The following is a 25,112-nucleotide window of genomic DNA, read 5'->3' as shown; positions in this document are numbered from 1 at the left end:
TCAATTCCAAACAGTTACACTAGCCCAACTATTACACAGAATGAATCCAAATCTAACCTATACAAGATATACGTCATCCAGTCACACGAACAACATGATACAAGCGCTTCCTTTACCTCGAGCCCTGTGGAGGGGACATAAAATATTTTTTTTTTGGGTGAGCTAGAAGCTCAGCGAGTAACCAGTAAAATCAGTAATCAAATAAGTATCACAATAGTTCATTTCAATGATGTCATGAATCAGTAATTAAATATACGTTTATTGCTCTTGTGAGCCAGTGAAATCATTGTACCTAAACATCCAACCCTCAAATTGATCCAGTAACAGTGAAACAGTGATAGGGAGCCATTTGCTCCAAGTAAACAGTGATGGAGACGATGGTGTTCTGCACAAGACTTCCCAAGAACTCATTGAAGCCAAATCATGTCATGAACTCACATGCAAACACACATGATATGCAATCGAGTAAATAATGCAAGAAACAATTCATAAGTAGCTTTGGAAATATTTTGGTGTCACTCACCAACCACGGCTCTTAATCCTCATCCATCATAGCCAGTTTTTTCCTCGATCAAGTCCAAGCTCTTCATTCTACCAAGAATTAACCAAACTTACAGCGATTAAACGTTCTCAAAGATTGGACAGCACTTACCCTTAAATTCCTTATTTTCCATCCTACAAGACATTACAAATCACATCTCAACTCAATCACAATAAAGCCCCAAAGTTATACACAAAATCATCTCATTTCAATAGCCGTTCAATAGGCTCAAAGTCATATCATCACCAAATCAAGCTAGAAAATGGCCGGAAATGCAATTTAAGTTATAAAACAAAAGACAGATTTGCCGTCGCTTAGCGTAACGGGCACAACCAAAGCTAAGCTTATCAGATTGGGGTTAAATTTATACTGTTTGGAAGCTAAGACAGAGTGATACAACTTTGATGAAGACTACTCAGTCCAGTTTGTAGTGTATCTATGTCAAAATCTCAAATAATAGAACCAGAATCTCACATTCGGGTTTGTTAACCGCCTTATACGTATACGACAATAACTCAGGCTACCGAAGTCCAAACGAGGTGATTCCAAGGGCGTTGGAAATTTAAGACATAGCACTACAACTTTTGTGTTTTTGCTAAAATCTATTACAGTACGTATCAAGGTGAAAAGATACGATCAGTTGGGTGAAACGTTGCAAATGACCACTGGTCCAAACCTATGGTAGTCAGGGGTATTTCAGTCTTTTCATTGGCTACGTTGCTCCGATTGAGCTGAAGTTTTACAGGAAACTATAAAATGTCATTCCCTACAACTTTCATGTTTTCAGCTAAGGCTAATTCGGTCTCTAACATACTCAAACAGAAACGGGCAGAACTGAACCATAAGAAGTCTCAATTCTGAAATTTTCTGAAACCACCATAGAAATCACCAAATCCTCCACACAAACCCACAAAAGTGATATATAAACCATCTTTAACCCTTATTAGCATCTTACAACATCAAAATCAACATTTCTACTCAGTTGCTATAAGCTTTTACAAGAGTTCAAGGCTGCTTTACCTTCCAAAGGTGGGTTCACAAGGTTGCACTTCAAGAATCAAGTTCCTTAGCTTTCTTTTGCTCTAACTCCCAAGCTTGTTGCATGGGTTGCACAAAACCAGAATTTTTCTCTTATTTTTCCTCTAGTTTCCCTCGGTTTTTCCTTTCTTCTTTTCTCCCAAGAGTTGGCCGAAACTTAACTTGTTTCGTTGGCTTTGGTCTTGCTAAGAACATGAATACTAAGTCCCTTGGTCAATGTCCACTACCTTTTTGATTAGCCAATCACAATTAAGCTTAGGAATATCATGGAACCTTTAGGAAGTCTAGCAACTTGTAATTAACCAAAAGTCACACTATGGCCCAATTAAATTCACAATCCTACCAATTTACTCCACAATTTACATACTTGATATATTCCAAAAACCTAATTACACCTCAATTACTCCACTAATCACTCAATCACTATAATTACCTATACTAAAATATGTATTGTCATACATAAACTCAATTACATAATAACCTTTTAGTCACAAGTAAAACTAGGGTTTTCATTTAAATTTAAAGTGTCCAATTAAAAAAAATAATGTGTCAAAACAAGACAAAGGAAAGAAATCAAAATTTTAAAAGAACGAGAGAAAAACATTGTCCTAAAAGTCGGGGTATCACAATCAACTCTCCTTAAAAGAATGTCGTCCTCGACATTCCAACTTGCACGAATCAAGTCAAGAGATCCCGCAAAAGTCAAACAAGCATTTCCAAGCAAGCCTAATCCCACTTGTCTGATTTTCACTTTACAAGAAATCACGGATATTTCATCAGACCCACAGTCCGGCATTCTAAACTTGAAGCCTAGGATACACTACAGAGATCAGAAACCTAAACTCTGATACCAACTGTGACAGCCCCACCTTACCTTACGGCGAAGCAAAGGGTTCCGCGGACCGCCTGCCCAGCTCTCGCCGGGACTCAGTCACTCACTACAGTCCTCAATTCAATTACAATATAAATCTCAAATGTTCCTCAAATTTACATATCATAAGCGAAGCGAAAACTACTTCTAAAGCGTGGAACGTACACATACATCCACTTCAATTCCAAACAGTTACACTAGCCCAACTATTACACAGAATGAATCCAAATCTAACCTATACAAGATATACGTCATCCAGTCACACGAACAACATGATACAAGCGCTTCCTTTACCTCGAGCCCTGTGGAGGGGACATAAAATATTTTTTTTTTGGGTGAGCTAGAAGCTCAGCGAGTAACCAGTAAAATCAGTAATCAAATAAGTATCACAATAGTTCATTTCAATGATGTCATGAATCAGTAATTAAATATACGTTTATTGCTCTTGTGAGCCAGTGAAATCATTGTACCTAAACATCCAACCCTCAAATTGATCCAGTAACAGTGAAACAGTGATAGGGAGCCATTTGCTCCAAGTAAACAGTGATGGAGACGATGGTGTTCTGCACAAGACTTCCCAAGAACTCATTGAAGCCAAATCATGTCATGAACTCACATGCAAACACACATGATATGCAATCGAGTAAATAATGCAAGAAACAATTCATAAGTAGCTTTGGAAATATTTTGGTGTCACTCACCAACCACGGCTCTTAATCCTCATCCATCATAGCCAGTTTTTTCCTCGATCAAGTCCAAGCTCTTCATTCTACCAAGAATTAACCAAACTTACAGCGATTAAACGTTCTCAAAGATTGGACAGCACTTACCCTTAAATTCCTTATTTTCCATCCTACAAGACATTACAAATCACATCTCAACTCAATCACAATAAAGCCCCAAAGTTATACACAAAATCATCTCATTTCAATAGCCGTTCAATAGGCTCAAAGTCATATCATCACCAAATCAAGCTAGAAAATGGCCGGAAATGCAATTTAAGTTATAAAACAAAAGACAGATTTGCCGTCGCTTAGCGTAACGGGCACAACCAAAGCTAAGCTTATCAGATTGGGGTTAAATTTATACTGTTTGGAAGCTAAGACAGAGTGATACAACTTTGATGAAGACTACTCAGTCCAGTTTGTAGTGTATCTATGTCAAAATCTCAAATAATAGAACCAGAATCTCACATTCGGGTTTGTTAACCGCCTTATACGTATACGACAATAACTCAGGCTACCGAAGTCCAAACGAGGTGATTCCAAGGGCGTTGGAAATTTAAGACATAGCACTACAACTTTTGTGTTTTTGCTAAAATCTATTACAGTACGTATCAAGGTGAAAAGATACGATCAGTTGGGTGAAACGTTGCAAATGACCACTGGTCCAAACCTATGGTAGTCAGGGGTATTTCAGTCTTTTCATTGGCTACGTTGCTCCGATTGAGCTGAAGTTTTACAGGAAACTATAAAATGTCATTCCCTACAACTTTCATGTTTTCAGCTAAGGCTAATTCGGTCTCTAACATACTCAAACAGAAACGGGCAGAACTGAACCATAAGAAGTCTCAATTCTGAAATTTTCTGAAACCACCATAGAAATCACCAAATCCTCCACACAAACCCACAAAAGTGATATATAAACCATCTTTAACCCTTATTAGCATCTTACAACATCAAAATCAACATTTCTACTCAGTTGCTATAAGCTTTTACAAGAGTTCAAGGCTGCTTTACCTTCCAAAGGTGGGTTCACAAGGTTGCACTTCAAGAATCAAGTTCCTTAGCTTTCTTTTGCTCTAACTCCCAAGCTTGTTGCATGGGTTGCACAAAACCAGAATTTTTCTCTTATTTTTCCTCTAGTTTCCCTCGGTTTTTCCTTTCTTCTTTTCTCCCAAGAGTTGGCCGAAACTTAACTTGTTTCGTTGGCTTTGGTCTTGCTAAGAACATGAATACTAAGTCCCTTGGTCAATGTCCACTACCTTTTTGATTAGCCAATCACAATTAAGCTTAGGAATATCATGGAACCTTTAGGAAGTCTAGCAACTTGTAATTAACCAAAAGTCACACTATGGCCCAATTAAATTCACAATCCTACCAATTTACTCCACAATTTACATACTTGATATATTCCAAAAACCTAATTACACCTCAATTACTCCACTAATCACTCAATCACTATAATTACCTATACTAAAATATGTATTGTCATACATAAACTCAATTACATAATAACCTTTTAGTCACAAGTAAAACTAGGGTTTTCATTTAAATTTAAAGTGTCCAATTAAAAAAAATAATGTGTCAAAACAAGACAAAGGAAAGAAATCAAAATTTTAAAAGAACGAGAGAAAAACATTGTCCTAAAAGTCGGGGTATCACAATCAACTCTCCTTAAAAGAATGTCGTCCTCGACATTCCAACTTGCACGAATCAAGTCAAGAGATCCCGCAAAAGTCAAACAAGCATTTCCAAGCAAGCCTAATCCCACTTGTCTGATTTTCACTTTACAAGAAATCACGGATATTTCATCAGACCCACAGTCCGGCATTCTAAACTTGAAGCCTAGGATACACTACAGAGATCAGAAACCTAAACTATGATACCAACTGTGACAGCCCCACCTTACCTTACGGCGAACCAAAGGGTTCCGCGGACCGCCTGCCCAGCTCTCGCCGGGACTCAGTCACTCACTACAGTCCTCAATTCAATTACAATATAAATCTCAAATGTTCCTCAAATTTACATATCATAAGCGAAGCGAAAACTACTTCTAAAGCGTGGAACGTACACATACATCCACTTCAATTCCAACAGTTACACTAGCCCAACTATTACACAGAATGAATCCAAATCTAACCTATACAAGATATATGTTATCCAGTCACACGAACAATGTGATACAAGCGCTTCCTTTGCCTCGAGCCTTGTGGAGGGGACATAAAATATTTTTTTTTTGGGTGAGCTAGAAGCTCAGCGAGTAACCAGTAAAATCAGTAATCAAATAAGTTTCACAATAGTTCATTTCAACGATGTCATGAATCAGTAATGAAATATACGTTTATTGCTCTTGTGAGCCAGTGAAATCATTGTACCTAAACATCCAACCCTCAAATTGATCCAGTAACAGTGAAACAGTGATAGGGAGCCATTTGCTCCAAGTAAACAGTGATGGAGACGATGGTGTTCTGCACAAGACTTCCCAAGAACTCATTGAAGCCAAATCATGTCATGAACTCACATGCAAACACACATGATATGCAATCGAGTAAATAATGCAAGAAACAATTCATAAGTAGCTTTGGAAATATTTTGGTGTCACTCACCAACCACGGCTCTTAATCCTCATCCATCATAGCCAGTTTTTTCCTCGATCAAGTCCAAGCTCTTCATTCTACCAAGAATTAACCAAACTTACAGCGATTAAACGTTCTCAAAGATTGGACAGCACTTACCCTTAAATTCCTTATTTTCCATCCTACAAGACATTACAAATCACATCTCAACTCAATCACAATAAAGCCCCAAAGTTATACACAAAATCATCTCATTTCAATAGCCGTTCAATAGGCTCAAAGTCATATCATCACCAAATCAAGCTAGAAAATGGCCGGAAATGCAATTTAAGTTATAAAACAAAAGACAGATTTGCCGTCGCTTAGCGTAACGGGCACAACCAAAGCTAAGCTTATCAGATTGGGGTTAAATTTATACTGTTTGAAGCTAAGATAGAGTGCTACAACTTTGATGAAGACTACTCAGTCCAGTTTGTAGTGTATCTATGTAAAAATCTCAAATAACAGAACCAGAATCTCACATTCGGGTTTGTTAACCGCCTAATGCGTAAACGACAATGACTCAGGCTACCGAAGTCCAAACGAGGTGATTCCAGGGGCGTTGGAAATTTAAGACATAGCACTAAAACTTTTATGTTTTGGTTAAAATCTAGTTCTGTACGTATCAAGGTGAAAAGATATGTTCAGTTTGGTGAAACGTTGCAAATGTCCACTGGTCCAAACCTATGGTAGTCAGGGGTATTTCAGTCTTTTCATTGGCTACGTTGCTCCGATTGAGCTGAAGTTTTACAGGAAACTATAAAACGTCATTCCCTACAACTTTCATGTTTTTGAGCTAAGGCAAATTCGGTCTCTAACATACTCAAACAGAAACGGGCAGAACTGAACCATAAGAAGTCTCAATTCTGAAATTTTCTCAAACCACCATAGAAATCACCAAATCCTCCACACAAACCCACAAAAGTGATATATAAACCATCATTAACCCTTACTAGCATCTTACAATATCAAAATCAACATTTCTACTCAATTGCTATAAGTTTTTACAAGAGTTCAAGGCTGCTTTACCTTCCAAAGGTGTGTTCACAAGGTTGCACTTCAAGAACCAAGTTCCTTAGCTTTCTTTTGTTCTAACTCCCAAGCTTGTTGGATGGGTTGTACAAAACCAGAAATTTTCTCTTGTTTTACCTCTTGTTTCTCTCGGTTTTTCCTTTCTTCTTTTCTCCCAAGTGTTGGCCGAAACTTAACTTGTTTCTTTGGCTTTGGTCTTGCTAAGAAGATGAATACTAAGTCCCTTGGTCAATGTCCACTACCTTTTTGATTAGCCAATCACAATTAAGCTTAGGAATATCATGGAACCTTTAGGAAGTCTAGCAACTTGTAAGTAACCAAAAGTCACACTATGGCCCAATTAAATTCACAATCCTACCAATTTACTCCACAATTTACATACTTGATATATTCCAAAAACCTAATTACACCTCAATTACTCCACTAATCACTCAATCACTATAATTACCTATACTAAAATATGTATTGTCATACATAAACTCAATTACATAATAACCTTTTAGTCACAAGTAAAACTAGGGTTTTCATTTAAATTTAAAGTGTCCAATTAAAAAAAATAATGTGTCAAAACAAGACAAAGGAAAGAAATCAAAATTTTAAAAGAACGAGAGAAAAACATTGTCCTAAAAGTCGGGGTATCACAATCAACTCTCCTTAAAAGAATGTCGTCCTCGACATTCCAACTTGCACGAATCAAGTCAAGAGATCCCGCAAAAGTCAAACAAGCATTTCCAAGCAAGCCTAATCCCACTTGTCTGATTTTCACTTTACAAGAAATCACGGATATTTCATCAGACCCACAGTCCGGCATTCTAAACTTGAAGCCTAGGATACACTACAGAGATCAGAAACCTAAACTCTGATACCAACTGTGACAGCCCCACCTTACCTTACGGCGAAGCAAAGGGTTCCGCGGACCGCCTGCCCAGCTCTCGCCGGGACTCAGTCACTCACTACAGTCCTCAATTCAATTACAATATAAATCTCAAATGTTCCTCAAATTTACATATCATAAGCGAAGCGAAAACTACTTCTAAAGCGTGGAACGTACACATACATCCACTTCAATTCCAAACAGTTACACTAGCCCAACTATTACACAGAATGAATCCAAATCTAACCTATACAAGATATACGTCATCCAGTCACACGAACAACATGATACAAGCGCTTCCTTTACCTCGAGCCCTGTGGAGGGGACATAAAATATTTTTTTTTTGGGTGAGCTAGAAGCTCAGCGAGTAACCAGTAAAATCAGTAATCAAATAAGTTTCACAATAGTTCATTTCAACGATGTCATGAATCAGTAATGAAATATACGTTTATTGCTCTTGTGAGCCAGTGAAATCATTGTACCTAAACATCCAACCCTCAAATTGATCCAGTAACAGTGAAACAGTGATAGGGAGCCATTTGCTCCAAGTAAACAGTGATGGAGACGATGGTGTTCTGCACAAGACTTCCCAAGAACTCATTGAAGCCAAATCATGTCATGAACTCACATGCAAACACACATGATATGCAATCGAGTAAATAATGCAAGAAACAATTCATAAGTAGCTTTGGAAATATTTTGGTGTCACTCACCAACCACGGCTCTTAATCCTCATCCATCATAGCCAGTTTTTTCCTCGATCAAGTCCAAGCTCTTCATTCTACCAAGAATTAACCAAACTTACAGCGATTAAACGTTCTCAAAGATTGGACAGCACTTACCCTTAAATTCCTTATTTTCCATCCTACAAGACATTACAAATCACATCTCAACTCAATCACAATAAAGCCCCAAAGTTATACACAAAATCATCTCATTTCAATAGCCGTTCAATAGGCTCAAAGTCATATCATCACCAAATCAAGCTAGAAAATGGCCGGAAATGCAATTTAAGTTATAAAACAAAAGACAGATTTGCCGTCGCTTAGCGTAACGGGCACAACCAAAGCTAAGCTTATCAGATTGGGGTTAAATTTATACTGTTTGGAAGCTAAGACAGAGTGATACAACTTTGATGAAGACTACTCAGTCCAGTTTGTAGTGTATCTATGTCAAAATCTCAAATAATAGAACCAGAATCTCACATTCGGGTTTGTTAACCGCCTTATACGTATACGACAATAACTCAGGCTACCGAAGTCCAAACGAGGTGATTCCAAGGGCGTTGGAAATTTAAGACATAGCACTACAACTTTTGTGTTTTTGCTAAAATCTATTACAGTACGTATCAAGGTGAAAAGATACGATCAGTTGGGTGAAACGTTGCAAATGACCACTGGTCCAAACCTATGGTAGTCAGGGGTATTTCAGTCTTTTCATTGGCTACGTTGCTCCGATTGAGCTGAAGTTTTACAGGAAACTATAAAATGTCATTCCCTACAACTTTCATGTTTTCAGCTAAGGCTAATTCGGTCTCTAACATACTCAAACAGAAACGGGCAGAACTGAACCATAAGAAGTCTCAATTCTGAAATTTTCTGAAACCACCATAGAAATCACCAAATCCTCCACACAAACCCACAAAAGTGATATATAAACCATCTTTAACCCTTATTAGCATCTTACAACATCAAAATCAACATTTCTACTCAGTTGCTATAAGCTTTTACAAGAGTTCAAGGCTGCTTTACCTTCCAAAGGTGGGTTCACAAGGTTGCACTTCAAGAATCAAGTTCCTTAGCTTTCTTTTGCTCTAACTCCCAAGCTTGTTGCATGGGTTGCACAAAACCAGAATTTTTCTCTTATTTTTCCTCTAGTTTCCCTCGGTTTTTCCTTTCTTCTTTTCTCCCAAGAGTTGGCCGAAACTTAACTTGTTTCGTTGGCTTTGGTCTTGCTAAGAACATGAATACTAAGTCCCTTGGTCAATGTCCACTACCTTTTTGATTAGCCAATCACAATTAAGCTTAGGAATATCATGGAACCTTTAGGAAGTCTAGCAACTTGTAATTAACCAAAAGTCACACTATGGCCCAATTAAATTCACAATCCTACCAATTTACTCCACAATTTACATACTTGATATATTCCAAAAACCTAATTACACCTCAATTACTCCACTAATCACTCAATCACTATAATTACCTATACTAAAATATGTATTGTCATACATAAACTCAATTACATAATAACCTTTTAGTCACAAGTAAAACTAGGGTTTTCATTTAAATTTAAAGTGTCCAATTAAAAAAAATAATGTGTCAAAACAAGACAAAGGAAAGAAATCAAAATTTTAAAAGAACGAGAGAAAAACATTGTCCTAAAAGTCGGGGTATCACAATCAACTCTCCTTAAAAGAATGTCGTCCTCGACATTCCAACTTGCACGAATCAAGTCAAGAGATCCCGCAAAAGTCAAACAAGCATTTCCAAGCAAGCCTAATCCCACTTGTCTGATTTTCACTTTACAAGAAATCACGGATATTTCATCAGACCCACAGTCCGGCATTCTAAACTTGAAGCCTAGGATACACTACAGAGATCAGAAACCTAAACTCTGATACCAACTGTGACAGCCCCACCTTACCTTACGGCGAAGCAAAGGGTTCCGCGGACCGCCTGCCCAGCTCTCGCCGGGACTCAGTCACTCACTACAGTCCTCAATTCAATTACAATATAAATCTCAAATGTTCCTCAAATTTACATATCATAAGCGAAGCGAAAACTACTTCTAAAGCGTGGAACGTACACATACATCCACTTCAATTCCAAACAGTTACACTAGCCCAACTATTACACAGAATGAATCCAAATCTAACCTATACAAGATATACGTCATCCAGTCACACGAACAACATGATACAAGCGCTTCCTTTACCTCGAGCCCTGTGGAGGGGACATAAAATATTTTTTTTTTGGGTGAGCTAGAAGCTCAGCGAGTAACCAGTAAAATCAGTAATCAAATAAGTTTCACAATAGTTCATTTCAACGATGTCATGAATCAGTAATGAAATATACGTTTATTGCTCTTGTGAGCCAGTGAAATCATTGTACCTAAACATCCAACCCTCAAATTGATCCAGTAACAGTGAAACAGTGATAGGGAGCCATTTGCTCCAAGTAAACAGTGATGGAGACGATGGTGTTCTGCACAAGACTTCCCAAGAACTCATTGAAGCCAAATCATGTCATGAACTCACATGCAAACACACATGATATGCAATCGAGTAAATAATGCAAGAAACAATTCATAAGTAGCTTTGGAAATATTTTGGTGTCACTCACCAACCACGGCTCTTAATCCTCATCCATCATAGCCAGTTTTTTCCTCGATCAAGTCCAAGCTCTTCATTCTACCAAGAATTAACCAAACTTACAGCGATTAAACGTTCTCAAAGATTGGACAGCACTTACCCTTAAATTCCTTATTTTCCATCCTACAAGACATTACAAATCACATCTCAACTCAATCACAATAAAGCCCCAAAGTTATACACAAAATCATCTCATTTCAATAGCCGTTCAATAGGCTCAAAGTCATATCATCACCAAATCAAGCTAGAAAATGGCCGGAAATGCAATTTAAGTTATAAAACAAAAGACAGATTTGCCGTCGCTTAGCGTAACGGGCACAACCAAAGCTAAGCTTATCAGATTGGGGTTAAATTTATACTGTTTGGAAGCTAAGACAGAGTGATACAACTTTGATGAAGACTACTCAGTCCAGTTTGTAGTGTATCTATGTCAAAATCTCAAATAATAGAACCAGAATCTCACATTCGGGTTTGTTAACCGCCTTATACGTATACGACAATAACTCAGGCTACCGAAGTCCAAACGAGGTGATTCCAAGGGCGTTGGAAATTTAAGACATAGCACTACAACTTTTGTGTTTTTGCTAAAATCTATTACAGTACGTATCAAGGTGAAAAGATACGATCAGTTGGGTGAAACGTTGCAAATGACCACTGGTCCAAACCTATGGTAGTCAGGGGTATTTCAGTCTTTTCATTGGCTACGTTGCTCCGATTGAGCTGAAGTTTTACAGGAAACTATAAAATGTCATTCCCTACAACTTTCATGTTTTCAGCTAAGGCTAATTCGGTCTCTAACATACTCAAACAGAAACGGGCAGAACTGAACCATAAGAAGTCTCAATTCTGAAATTTTCTGAAACCACCATAGAAATCACCAAATCCTCCACACAAACCCACAAAAGTGATATATAAACCATCTTTAACCCTTATTAGCATCTTACAACATCAAAATCAACATTTCTACTCAGTTGCTATAAGCTTTTACAAGAGTTCAAGGCTGCTTTACCTTCCAAAGGTGGGTTCACAAGGTTGCACTTCAAGAATCAAGTTCCTTAGCTTTCTTTTGCTCTAACTCCCAAGCTTGTTGCATGGGTTGCACAAAACCAGAATTTTTCTCTTATTTTTCCTCTAGTTTCCCTCGGTTTTTCCTTTCTTCTTTTCTCCCAAGAGTTGGCCGAAACTTAACTTGTTTCGTTGGCTTTGGTCTTGCTAAGAACATGAATACTAAGTCCCTTGGTCAATGTCCACTACCTTTTTGATTAGCCAATCACAATTAAGCTTAGGAATATCATGGAACCTTTAGGAAGTCTAGCAACTTGTAATTAACCAAAAGTCACACTATGGCCCAATTAAATTCACAATCCTACCAATTTACTCCACAATTTACATACTTGATATATTCCAAAAACCTAATTACACCTCAATTACTCCACTAATCACTCAATCACTATAATTACCTATACTAAAATATGTATTGTCATACATAAACTCAATTACATAATAACCTTTTAGTCACAAGTAAAACTAGGGTTTTCATTTAAATTTAAAGTGTCCAATTAAAAAAAATAATGTGTCAAAACAAGACAAAGGAAAGAAATCAAAATTTTAAAAGAACGAGAGAAAAACATTGTCCTAAAAGTCGGGGTATCACAATCAACTCTCCTTAAAAGAATGTCGTCCTCGACATTCCAACTTGCACGAATCAAGTCAAGAGATCCCGCAAAAGTCAAACAAGCATTTCCAAGCAAGCCTAATCCCACTTGTCTGATTTTCACTTTACAAGAAATCACGGATATTTCATCAGACCCACAGTCCGGCATTCTAAACTTGAAGCCTAGGATACACTACAGAGATCAGAAACCTAAACTCTGATACCAACTGTGACAGCCCCACCTTACCTTACGGCGAAGCAAAGGGTTCCGCGGACCGCCTGCCCAGCTCTCGCCGGGACTCAGTCACTCACTACAGTCCTCAATTCAATTACAATATAAATCTCAAATGTTCCTCAAATTTACATATCATAAGCGAAGCGAAAACTACTTCTAAAGCGTGGAACGTACACATACATCCACTTCAATTCCAAACAGTTACACTAGCCCAACTATTACACAGAATGAATCCAAATCTAACCTATACAAGATATACGTCATCCAGTCACACGAACAACATGATACAAGCGCTTCCTTTACCTCGAGCCCTGTGGAGGGGACATAAAATATTTTTTTTTTGGGTGAGCTAGAAGCTCAGCGAGTAACCAGTAAAATCAGTAATCAAATAAGTATCACAATAGTTCATTTCAATGATGTCATGAATCAGTAATTAAATATACGTTTATTGCTCTTGTGAGCCAGTGAAATCATTGTACCTAAACATCCAACCCTCAAATTGATCCAGTAACAGTGAAACAGTGATAGGGAGCCATTTGCTCCAAGTAAACAGTGATGGAGACGATGGTGTTCTGCACAAGACTTCCCAAGAACTCATTGAAGCCAAATCATGTCATGAACTCACATGCAAACACACATGATATGCAATCGAGTAAATAATGCAAGAAACAATTCATAAGTAGCTTTGGAAATATTTTGGTGTCACTCACCAACCACGGCTCTTAATCCTCATCCATCATAGCCAGTTTTTTCCTCGATCAAGTCCAAGCTCTTCATTCTACCAAGAATTAACCAAACTTACAGTGATTAAACGTTCTCAAAGATTGGACAGCACTTACCCTTAAATTCCTTATTTTCCATCCTACAAGACATTACAAATCACATCTCAACTCAATCACAATAAAGCCCCAAAGTTATACACAAAATCATCTCATTTCAATAGCCGTTCAATAGGCTCAAAGTCATATCATCACCAAATCAAGCTAGAAAATGGCCGGAAATGCAATTTAAGTTATAAAACAAAAGACAGATTTGCCGTCGCTTAGCGTAACGGGCACAACCAAAGCTAAGCTTATCAGATTGGGGTTAAATTTATACTGTTTGGAAGCTAAGACAGAGTGATACAACTTTGATGAAGACTACTCAGTCCAGTTTGTAGTGTATCTATGTCAAAATCTCAAATAATAGAACCAGAATCTCACATTCGGGTTTGTTAACCGCCTTATACGTATACGACAATAACTCAGGCTACCGAAGTCCAAACGAGGTGATTCCAAGGGCGTTGGAAATTTAAGACATAGCACTACAACTTTTGTGTTTTTGCTAAAATCTATTACAGTACGTATCAAGGTGAAAAGATACGATCAGTTGGGTGAAACGTTGCAAATGACCACTGGTCCAAACCTATGGTAGTCAGGGGTATTTCAGTCTTTTCATTGGCTACGTTGCTCCGATTGAGCTGAAGTTTTACAGGAAACTATAAAATGTCATTCCCTACAACTTTCATGTTTTCAGCTAAGGCTAATTCGGTCTCCAACATACTCAAACAGAAACGGGCAGAACTGAACCATAAGAAGTCTCAATTCTGAAATTTTCTGAAACCACCATAGAAATCACCAAATCCTCCACACAAACCCACAAAAGTGATATATAAACCATCTTTAACCCTTATTAGCATCTTACAACATCAAAATCAACATTTCTACTCAGTTGCTATAAGCTTTTACAAGAGTTCAAGGCTGCTTTACCTTCCAAAGGTGGGTTCACAAGGTTGCACTTCAAGAATCAAGTTCCTTAGCTTTCTTTTGCTCTAACTCCCAAGCTTGTTGCATGGGTTGCACAAAACCAGAATTTTTCTCTTATTTTTCCTCTAGTTTCCCTCGGTTTTTCCTTTCTTCTTTTCTCCCAAGAGTTGGCCGAAACTTAACTTGTTTCGTTGGCTTTGGTCTTGCTAAGAACATGAATACTAAGTCCCTTGGTCAATGTCCACTACCTTTTTGATTAGCCAATCACAATTAAGCTTAGGAATATCATGGAACCTTTAGGAAGTCTAGCAACTTGTAATTAACCAAAAGTCACACTATGGCCCAATTAAATTCACAATCCTACCAATTTACTCCACAATTTACATACTTGATATATTCCAAAAACCTAATTACACCTCAATTACTCCACTAATCACTCAATCACTATAATTACCTATACTAAAATATGTATTGTCATACATAAACTCAATTACATAATAACCTTTTAGTCACAAGTAAAACTAGGGTTTTCATTTAAATTTAAAGTGTCCAATTAAAAAAAATAATGTGTCAAAACAAGACAAAGGAAAGAAATCAAAATTTTAAAAGAACGAGAGAAAAACATTGTCCTAAAAGTCGGGGTATCACAATCAACTCTCCTTAAAAGAATGTCGTCCTCGACATTCCAACTTGCACGAATCAAGTCAAGAGATCCCGCAAAAGTCAAACAAGCATTTCCAAGCAAGCCTAATCCCACTTGTCTGATTTTCACTTTACAAGAAATCACGGATATTTCATCAGACCCACAGTCCGGCATTCTAAACTTGAAGCCTAGGATACACTACAGAGATCAGAAACCTAAACTATGATACCAACTGTGACAGCCCCACCTTACCTTACGGCGAACCAAAGGGTTCCGCGGACCGCCTGCCCAGCTCTCGCCGGGACTCAGTCACTCACTACAGTCCTCAATTCAATTACAATATAAATCTCAAATGTTCCTCAAATTTACATATCATAAGCGAAGCGAAAACTACTTCTAAAGCGTGGAACGTACACATACATCCACTTCAATTCCAACAGTTACACTAGCCCAACTATTACACAGAATGAATCCAAATCTAACCTATACAAGATATATGTTATCCAGTCACACGAACAATGTGATACAAGCGCTTCCTTTGCCTCGAGCCTTGTGGAGGGGACATAAAATATTTTTTTTTTGGGTGAGCTAGAAGCTCAGCGAGTAACCAGTAAAATCAGTAATCAAATAAGTTTCACAATAGTTCATTTCAACGATGTCATGAATCAGTAATGAAATATACGTTTATTGCTCTTGTGAGCCAGTGAAATCATTGTACCTAAACATCCAACCCTCAAATTGATCCAGTAACAGTGAAACAGTGATAGGGAGCCATTTGCTCCAAGTAAACAGTGATGGAGACGATGGTGTTCTGCACAAGACTTCCCAAGAACTCATTGAAGCCAAATCATGTCATGAACTCACATGCAAACACACATGATATGCAATCGAGTAAATAATGCAAGAAACAATTCATAAGTAGCTTTGGAAATATTTTGGTGTCACTCACCAACCACGGCTCTTAATCCTCATCCATCATAGCCAGTTTTTTCCTCGATCAAGTCCAAGCTCTTCATTCTACCAAGAATTAACCAAACTTACAGCGATTAAACGTTCTCAAAGATTGGACAGCACTTACCCTTAAATTCCTTATTTTCCATCCTACAAGACATTACAAATCACATCTCAACTCAATCACAATAAAGCCCCAAAGTTATACACAAAATCATCTCATTTCAATAGCCGTTCAATAGGCTCAAAGTCATATCATCACCAAATCAAGCTAGAAAATGGCCGGAAATGCAATTTAAGTTATAAAACAAAAGACAGATTTGCCGTCGCTTAGCGTAACGGGCACAACCAAAGCTAAGCTTATCAGATTGGGGTTAAATTTATACTGTTTGAAGCTAAGATAGAGTGCTACAACTTTGATGAAGACTACTCAGTCCAGTTTGTAGTGTATCTATGTAAAAATCTCAAATAACAGAACCAGAATCTCACATTCGGGTTTGTTAACCGCCTAATGCGTAAACGACAATGACTCAGGCTACCGAAGTCCAAACGAGGTGATTCCAGGGGCGTTGGAAATTTAAGACATAGCACTAAAACTTTTATGTTTTGGTTAAAATCTAGTTCTGTACGTATCAAGGTGAAAAGATATGTTCAGTTTGGTGAAACGTTGCAAATGTCCACTGGTCCAAACCTATGGTAGTCAGGGGTATTTCAGTCTTTTCATTGGCTACGTTGCTCCGATTGAGCTGAAGTTTTACAGGAAACTATAAAACGTCATTCCCTACAACTTTCATGTTTTTGAGCTAAGGCAAATTCGGTCTCTAACATACTCAAACAGAAACGGGCAGAACTGAACCATAAGAAGTCTCAATTCTGAAATTTTCTCAAACCACCATAGAAATCACCAAATCCTCCACACAAACCCACAAAAGTGATATATAAACCATCATTAACCCTTACTAGCATCTTACAATATCAAAATCAACATTTCTACTCAATTGCTATAAGTTTTTACAAGAGTTCAAGGCTGCTTTACCTTCCAAAGGTGTGTTCACAAGGTTGCACTTCAAGAACCAAGTTCCTTAGCTTTCTTTTGTTCTAACTCCCAAGCTTGTTGGATGGGTTGTACAAAACCAGAAATTTTCTCTTGTTTTACCTCTTGTTTCTCTCGGTTTTTCCTTTCTTCTTTTCTCCCAAGTGTTGGCCGAAACTTAACTTGTTTCTTTGGCTTTGGTCTTGCTAAGAAGATGAATACTAAGTCCCTTGGTCAATGTCCACTACCTTTTTGATTAGCCAATCACAATTAAGCTTAGGAATATCATGGAACCTTTAGGAAGTCTAGCAACTTGTAAGTAACCAAAAGTCACACTATGGCCCAATTAAATTCACAATCCTACCAATTTACTCCACAATTTACATACTTGATATATTCCAAAAACCTAATTACACCTCAATTACTCCACTAATCACTCAATCACTATAATTACCTATACTAAAATATGTATTGTCATACATAAACTCAATTACATAATAACCTTTTAGTCACAAGTAAAACTAGGGTTTTCATTTAAATTTAAAGTGTCCAATTAAAAAAAATAATGTGTCAAAACAAGACAAAGGAAAGAAATCAAAATTTTAAAAGAACGAGAGAAAAACATTGTCCTAAAAGTCGGGGTATCACAATCAACTCTCCTTAAAAGAATGTCGTCCTCGACATTCCAACTTGCACGAATCAAGTCAAGAGATCCCGCAAAAGTCAAACAAGCATTTCCAAGCAAGCCTAATCCCACTTGTCTGATTTTCACTTTACAAGAAATCACGGATATTTCATCAGACCCACAGTCCGGCATTCTAAACTTGAAGCCTAGGATACACTACAGAGATCAGAAACCTAAACTCTGATACCAACTGTGACAGCCCCACCTTACCTTACGGCGAAGCAAAGGGTTCCGCGGACCGCCTGCCCAGCTCTCGCCGGGACTCAGTCACTCACTACAGTCCTCAATTCAATTACAATATAAATCTCAAATGTTCCTCAAATTTACATATCATAAGCGAAGCGAAAACTACTTCTAAAGCGTGGAACGTACACATACATCCACTTCAATTCCAAACAGTTACACTAGCCCAACTATTACACAGAATGAATCCAAATCTAACCTATACAAGATATACGTCATCCAGTCACACGAACAACATGATACAAGCGCTTCCTTTACCTCGAGCCCTGTGGAGGGGACATAAAATATTTTTTTTTTGGGTGAGCTAGAAGCTCAGCGAGTAACCAGTAAAATCAGTAATCAAATAAGTTTCACAATAGTTCATTTCAACGATGTCATGAATCAGTAATGAAATATACGTTTATTGCTCTTGTGAGCCAGTGAAATCATTGTACCTAAACATCCAACCCTCAAATTGATCCAGTAACAGTGAAACAGTGATAGGGAGCCATTTGCTCCAAGTAAACAGTGATGGAGACGATGGTGTTCTGCACAAGACTTCCCAAGAACTCATTGAAGCCAAATCATGTCATGAACTCACATGCAAACACACATGATATGCAATCGAGTAAATAATGCAAGAAACAATTCATAAGTAGCTTTGGAAATATTTTGGTGTCACTCACCAACCACGGCTCTTAATCCTCATCCATCATAGCCAGTTTTTTCCTCGATCAAGTCCAAGCTCTTCATTCTACCAAGAATTAACCAAACTTACAGCGATTAAACGTTCTCAAAGATTGGACAGCACTTACCCTTAAATTCCTTATTTTCCATCCTACAAGACATTACAAATCACATCTCAACTCAATCACAATAAAGCCCCAAAGTTATACACAAAATCATCTCATTTCAATAGCCGTTCAATAGGCTCAAAGTCATATCATCACCAAATCAAGCTAGAAAATGGCCGGAAATGCAATTTAAGTTATAAAACAAAAGACAGATTTGCCGTCGCTTAGCGTAACGGGCACAACCAAAGCTAAGCTTATCAGATTGGGGTTAAATTTATACTGTTTGGAAGCTAAGACAGAGTGATACAACTTTGATGAAGACTACTCAGTCCAGTTTGTAGTGTATCTATGTCAAAATCTCAAATAACAGAACCAGAATCTCACATTCGGGTTTGTTAACCGCCTTATACGTATACGACAATAACTCAGGCTACCGAAGTCCAAACGAGGTGATTCCAAGGGCGTTGGAAATTTAAGACATAGCACTACAACTTTTGTGTTTTTGCTAAAATCTATTACAGTACGTATCAAGGTGAAAAGATACGATCAGTTGGGTGAAACGTTCCAAATGACCACTGGTCCAAACCTATGGTAGTCAGGGGTATTTCAGTCTTTTCATTGGCTACGTTGCTCCGATTGAGCTGAAGTTTTACAGGAAACTATAAAATGTCATTCCCTACAACTTTCATGTTTTCAGCTAAGGCTAATTCGGTCTCTAACATACTCAAACAGAAACGGGCAGAACTGAACCATAAGAAGTCTCAATTCTGAAATTTTCTGAAACCACCATAGAAATCACCAAATCCTCCACACAAACCCACAAAAGTGATATATAAACCATCTTTAACCCTTATTAGCATCTTACAACATCAAAATCAACATTTCTACTCAGTTGCTATAAGCTTTTACAAGAGTTCAAGGCTGCTTTACCTTCCAAAGGTGGGTTCACAAGGTTGCACTTCAAGAATCAAGTTCCTTAGCTTTCTTTTGCTCTAACTCCCAAGCTTGTTGCATGGGTTGCACAAAACCAGAATTTTTCTCTTATTTTTCCTCTTGTTTCCCTCGGTTTTTCCTTTCTTCTTTTCTCCCAAGAGTTGGCCGAAACTTAACTTGTTTCGTTGGCTTTGGTCTTGCTAAGAACATGAATACTAAGTCCCTTGGTCAATGTCCACTACCTTTTTGATTAGCCAATCACAATTAAGCTTAGGAATATCATGGAACCTTTAGGAAGTCTAGCAACTTGTAATTAACCAAAAGTCACACTATGGCCCAATTAAATTCACAATCCTACCAATTTACTCCACAATTTACATACTTGATATATTCCAAAAACCTAATTACACCTCAATTACTCCACTAATCACTCAATCACTATAATTACCTATACTAAAATATGTATTGTCATACATAAACTCAATTACATAATAACCTTTTAGTCACAAGTAAAACTAGGGTTTTCATTTAAATTTAAAGTGTCCAATTAAAAAAAATAATGTGTCAAAACAAGACAAAGGAAAGAAATCAAAATTTTAAAAGAACGAGAGAAAAACATTGTCCTAAAAGTCGGGGTATCACAATCAACTCTCCTTAAAAGAATGTCGTCCTCGACATTCCAACTTGCACGAATCAAGTCAAGAGATCCCGCAAAAGTCAAACAAGCATTTCCAAGCAAGCCTAATCCCACTTGTCTGATTTTCACTTCACAAGAAATCACGGATATTTCATCAGACCCACAGTCCGGCATTGTAAACTTGAAACTTAGGATACACTACAGAGATCAGAAACCTAAGCTCTGATACCAACTGTGACAGCCCCACCTTACCCTACGGCGAACCAAAGGGTTCCGCGGACCGCCTGCCCAGCTCTCGCCGGGACTCAGTCACTCACTACAGTCCTCAATTCAATTACAATATAAATCTCAAATGTTCCTCAAATTTACATATCATAAGCGAAGTGAAAACTACTTCTAAAGCGTGGAACGTACACATACATCCACTTCAATTCCAAACAGTTACACTAGCCCAACTATTACACAGAATGAATCCAAATCTAACCTATACAAGATATACGTCATCCAGTCACACGAACAACATGATACAAGCGCTTCCTTTACCTCGAGCCCTGTGGAGGGGACATAAAATATTTTTTTTTTGGGTGAGCTAGAAGCTCAGCGAGTAACCAGTAAAATCAGTAATCAAATAAGTTTCACAATAGTTCATTTCAACGATGTCATGAATCAGTAATGAAATATACGTTTATTGCTCTTGTGAGCCAGTGAAATCATTGTACCTAAACATCCAACCCTCAAATTGATCCAGTAACAGTGAAACAGTGATAGGGAGCCATTTGCTCCAAGTAAACAGTGATGGAGACGATGGTGTTCAGCACAAGACTTCCCAAGAACTCATTGAAGCCAAATCATGTCATGAACTCACATGCAAACACACATGATATGCAATCGAGTAAATAATGCAAGAAACAATTCATAAGTAGCTTTGGAAATATTTTGGTGTCACTCACCAACCACGGCTCTTAATCCTCATCCATCATAGCCAGTTTTTTCCTCGATCAAGTCCAAGCTCTTCATTCTACCAAGAATTAACCAAACTCACAGCGATTAAACGTTCTCAAAGATTGGACAGCACTTACCCTTAAATTCCTTATTTTCCATCCTTCAAGACATTACAAATCACATCTCAACTCAATCACAATAAAACCCCAAAGTCATACACAAAATCATCTCATTTCAATAGCCGTTCAATAGGCTCAAAGTCATATCATCACCAAATCATGCTAGAAAATCGCCGGAAATGCAATTTAAGTTATAAAACAAAAGACAGATTTGCCGTCGCTTAGCGTAACGGGCACAACCAAAGCTATGCTTATCGGATTTGGGTGAAATTTATACCGTTTTGAAGCTAAGATAGAGTGCTACAACTTTGATGAAGACTACTCAGTCCAGTTTGTAGTGTATCTATGTAAAAATCTCAAATAACAGAACCAGAATCTCACATTCGGGTTTGTTAACCGCCTAATGCGTAAACGACAATGACTCAGGCTACCGAAGTCCAAACGAGGTGATTCCAGGGGCGTTGGAAATTTAAGACATAGCAATAAAACTTTTATGTTTTGGTTAAAATCTAGTTCTGTACGTATCAAGGTGAAAAGATATGTTCAGTTTGGTGAAACGTTGCAAATGTCCACTGGTCCAAACCTATGGTAGTCAGGGGTATTTCAGTCTTTTCATTGGCTACGTTGCTCCGATTGAGCTGAAGTTTTACAGGAAACTATAAAACGTCATTCCCTACAACTTTCATGTTTTTGAGCTAAGGCAAATTCGGTCTCTAACATACTCAAACAGAAACGGGCAGAACTGAACCATAAGAAGTCTCAATTCTGAAATTTTCTCAAACCACCATAGAAATCACCAAATCCTCCACACAAACCCACAAAAGTGATATATAAACCATCATTAACCCTTACTAGCATCTTACAATATCAAAATCAACATTTCTACTCAATTGCTATAAGTTTTTACAAGAGTTCAAGGCTGCTTTACCTTCCAAAGGTGTGTTCACAAGGTTGCACTTCAAGAACCAAGTTCCTTAGCTTTCTTTTGTTCTAACTCCCAAGCTTGTTGGATGGGTTGTACAAAACCAGAAATTTTCTCTTGTTTTACCTCTTGTTTCTCTCGGTTTTTCCTTTCTTCTTTTCTCCCAAGTGTTGGCCGAAACTTAACTTGTTTCTTTGGCTTTGGTCTTGCTAAGAAGATGAATACTAAGTCCCTTGGTCAATGTCCACTACCTTTTTGATTAGCCAATCACAATTAAGCTTAGGAATATCATGGAACCTTTAGGAAGTCTAGCAACTTGTAAGTAACCAAAAGTCACACTATGGCCCAATTAAATTCACAATCCTACCAATTTACTCCACAATTTACATACTTGATATATTCCAAAAACCTAATTACACCTCAATTACTCCACTAATCACTCAATCACTATAATTACCTATACTAAAATATGTATTGTCATACATAAACTCAATTACATAATAACCTTTTAGTCACAAGTAAAACTAGGGTTTTCATTTAAATTTAAAGTGTCCAATTAAAAAAAATAATGTGTCAAAACAAGACAAAGGAAAGAAATCAAAATTTTAAAAGAACGAGAGAAAAACATTGTCCTAAAAGTCGGGGTATCACAATCAACTCTCCTTAAAAGAATGTCGTCCTCGACATTCCAACTTGCACGAATCAAGTCAAGAGATCCCGCAAAAGTCAAACAAGCATTTCCAAGCAAGCCTAATCCCACTTGTCTGATTTTCACTTTACAAGAAATCACGGATATTTCATCAGACCCACAGTCCGGCATTCTAAACTTGAAGCCTAGGATACACTACAGAGATCAGAAACCTAAACTCTGATACCAACTGTGACAGCCCCACCTTACCTTACGGCGAAGCAAAGGGTTCCGCGGACCGCCTGCCCAGCTCTCGCGCGGGACTCAGTCACTCACTACAGTCCTCAATTCAATTACAATATAAATCTCAAATGTTCCTCAAATTTACATATCATAAGCGAAGCGAAAACTACTTCTAAAGCGTGGAACGTACACATACATCCACTTCAATTCCAAACAGTTACACTAGCCCAACTATTACACAGAATGAATCCAAATCTAACCTATACAAGATATACGTCATCCAGTCACACGAACAACATGATACAAGCGCTTCCTTTACCTCGAGCCCTGTGGAGGGGACATAAAATATTTTTTTTTTGGGTGAGCTAGAAGCTCAGCGAGTAACCAGTAAAATCAGTAATCAAATAAGTTTCACAATAGTTCATTTCAACGATGTCATGAATCAGTAATGAAATATACGTTTATTGCTCTTGTGAGCCAGTGAAATCATTGTACCTAAACATCCAACCCTCAAATTGATCCAGTAACAGTGAAACAGTGATAGGGAGCCATTTGCTCCAAGTAAACAGTGATGGAGACGATGGTGTTCTGCACAAGACTTCCCAAGAACTCATTGAAGCCAAATCATGTCATGAACTCACATGCAAACACACATGATATGCAATCGTGTAAATAATGCAAGGAACAATTCATAAGTAGCTTTGGAAATATTTTGGGGTCACTCACCAACCACGGCTCTTAATCCTCATCCATCATAGCCAGTTTTTTCCTCGATCAAGTCCAAGCTCTTCATTCTACCAAGAATTAATCCAAACTCACAGCGATTAAACGTTCTCAGAGATTGGACAGCACTTCCCCTTAAATTCCTTATTTTCCATCCTACAAGACATTACAAATCACATCTCAACTCAATCACAATAAAGCCCCAAAGTCATACACAAAATCATCTCATTTCAATAGCCGTTCAATGTGAGAACCCGTAAATTCCTCTTAATAATTTTCCTAGGGTTTATCCCCTTTAATGGCATGTTTTCTGCATTTTCTGGCTTAGGAAATATTTTCTTGGGGAAATTTTATGAGCAATTATAGTTTTTAGATAATTTTTCTAGTATTGGAGAGTTTTTAGAAAATTAAGGATATCTATTGGATGTGGGACCCACTAGTGCGAAAAGTTCGGAAAAATTCGGCCAATAAGGTTAAGTTTCGGATACTGTGAGAAATTTATCGGGTGTTAAGAGATAAGTAGAGAGTGAGATTTGATTGATGAGAGAGAGAAAAGAAAGGATAGGAATGCATTTATGATAGTGACAAGTGTCACAAGATCATTGGAGTTGACTTAAGAAATACTATTCACATTTTTGACTTTTTTGACCAAAGGATTATATATCTCAAAAAATCACAAAATTCACCATTTTTCTTCTCATTGTGGCCGAACCTCTCACTTGCAAGAAGGAAGAAAATTCTTCAACTTTCAAGCTTCCATGTGCTTCAATCTTCTACAAACAAAAGCCTAGATTAGATTCTACTCCATAAAAACCTTTCTTCTAGTGATAGTAAGTGTATTAGTGAAGTTTGTTTGAAGCTCTAAGGTGGCCAACATCTCTCTCTCTCTTGTTACTTGGTAAGTGATGCTAGAACACTCTACTACACCTAATGATGTTTA

Source organism: Coffea arabica, chromosome 6e (genome assembly GCF_036785885.1).
Source record: "Coffea arabica cultivar ET-39 chromosome 6e, Coffea Arabica ET-39 HiFi, whole genome shotgun sequence".
In the NCBI taxonomy this organism is placed as follows: Eukaryota; Viridiplantae; Streptophyta; class Magnoliopsida; order Gentianales; family Rubiaceae; genus Coffea; species Coffea arabica.
Note: the sequence above shows the minus strand (reverse complement) of the source record.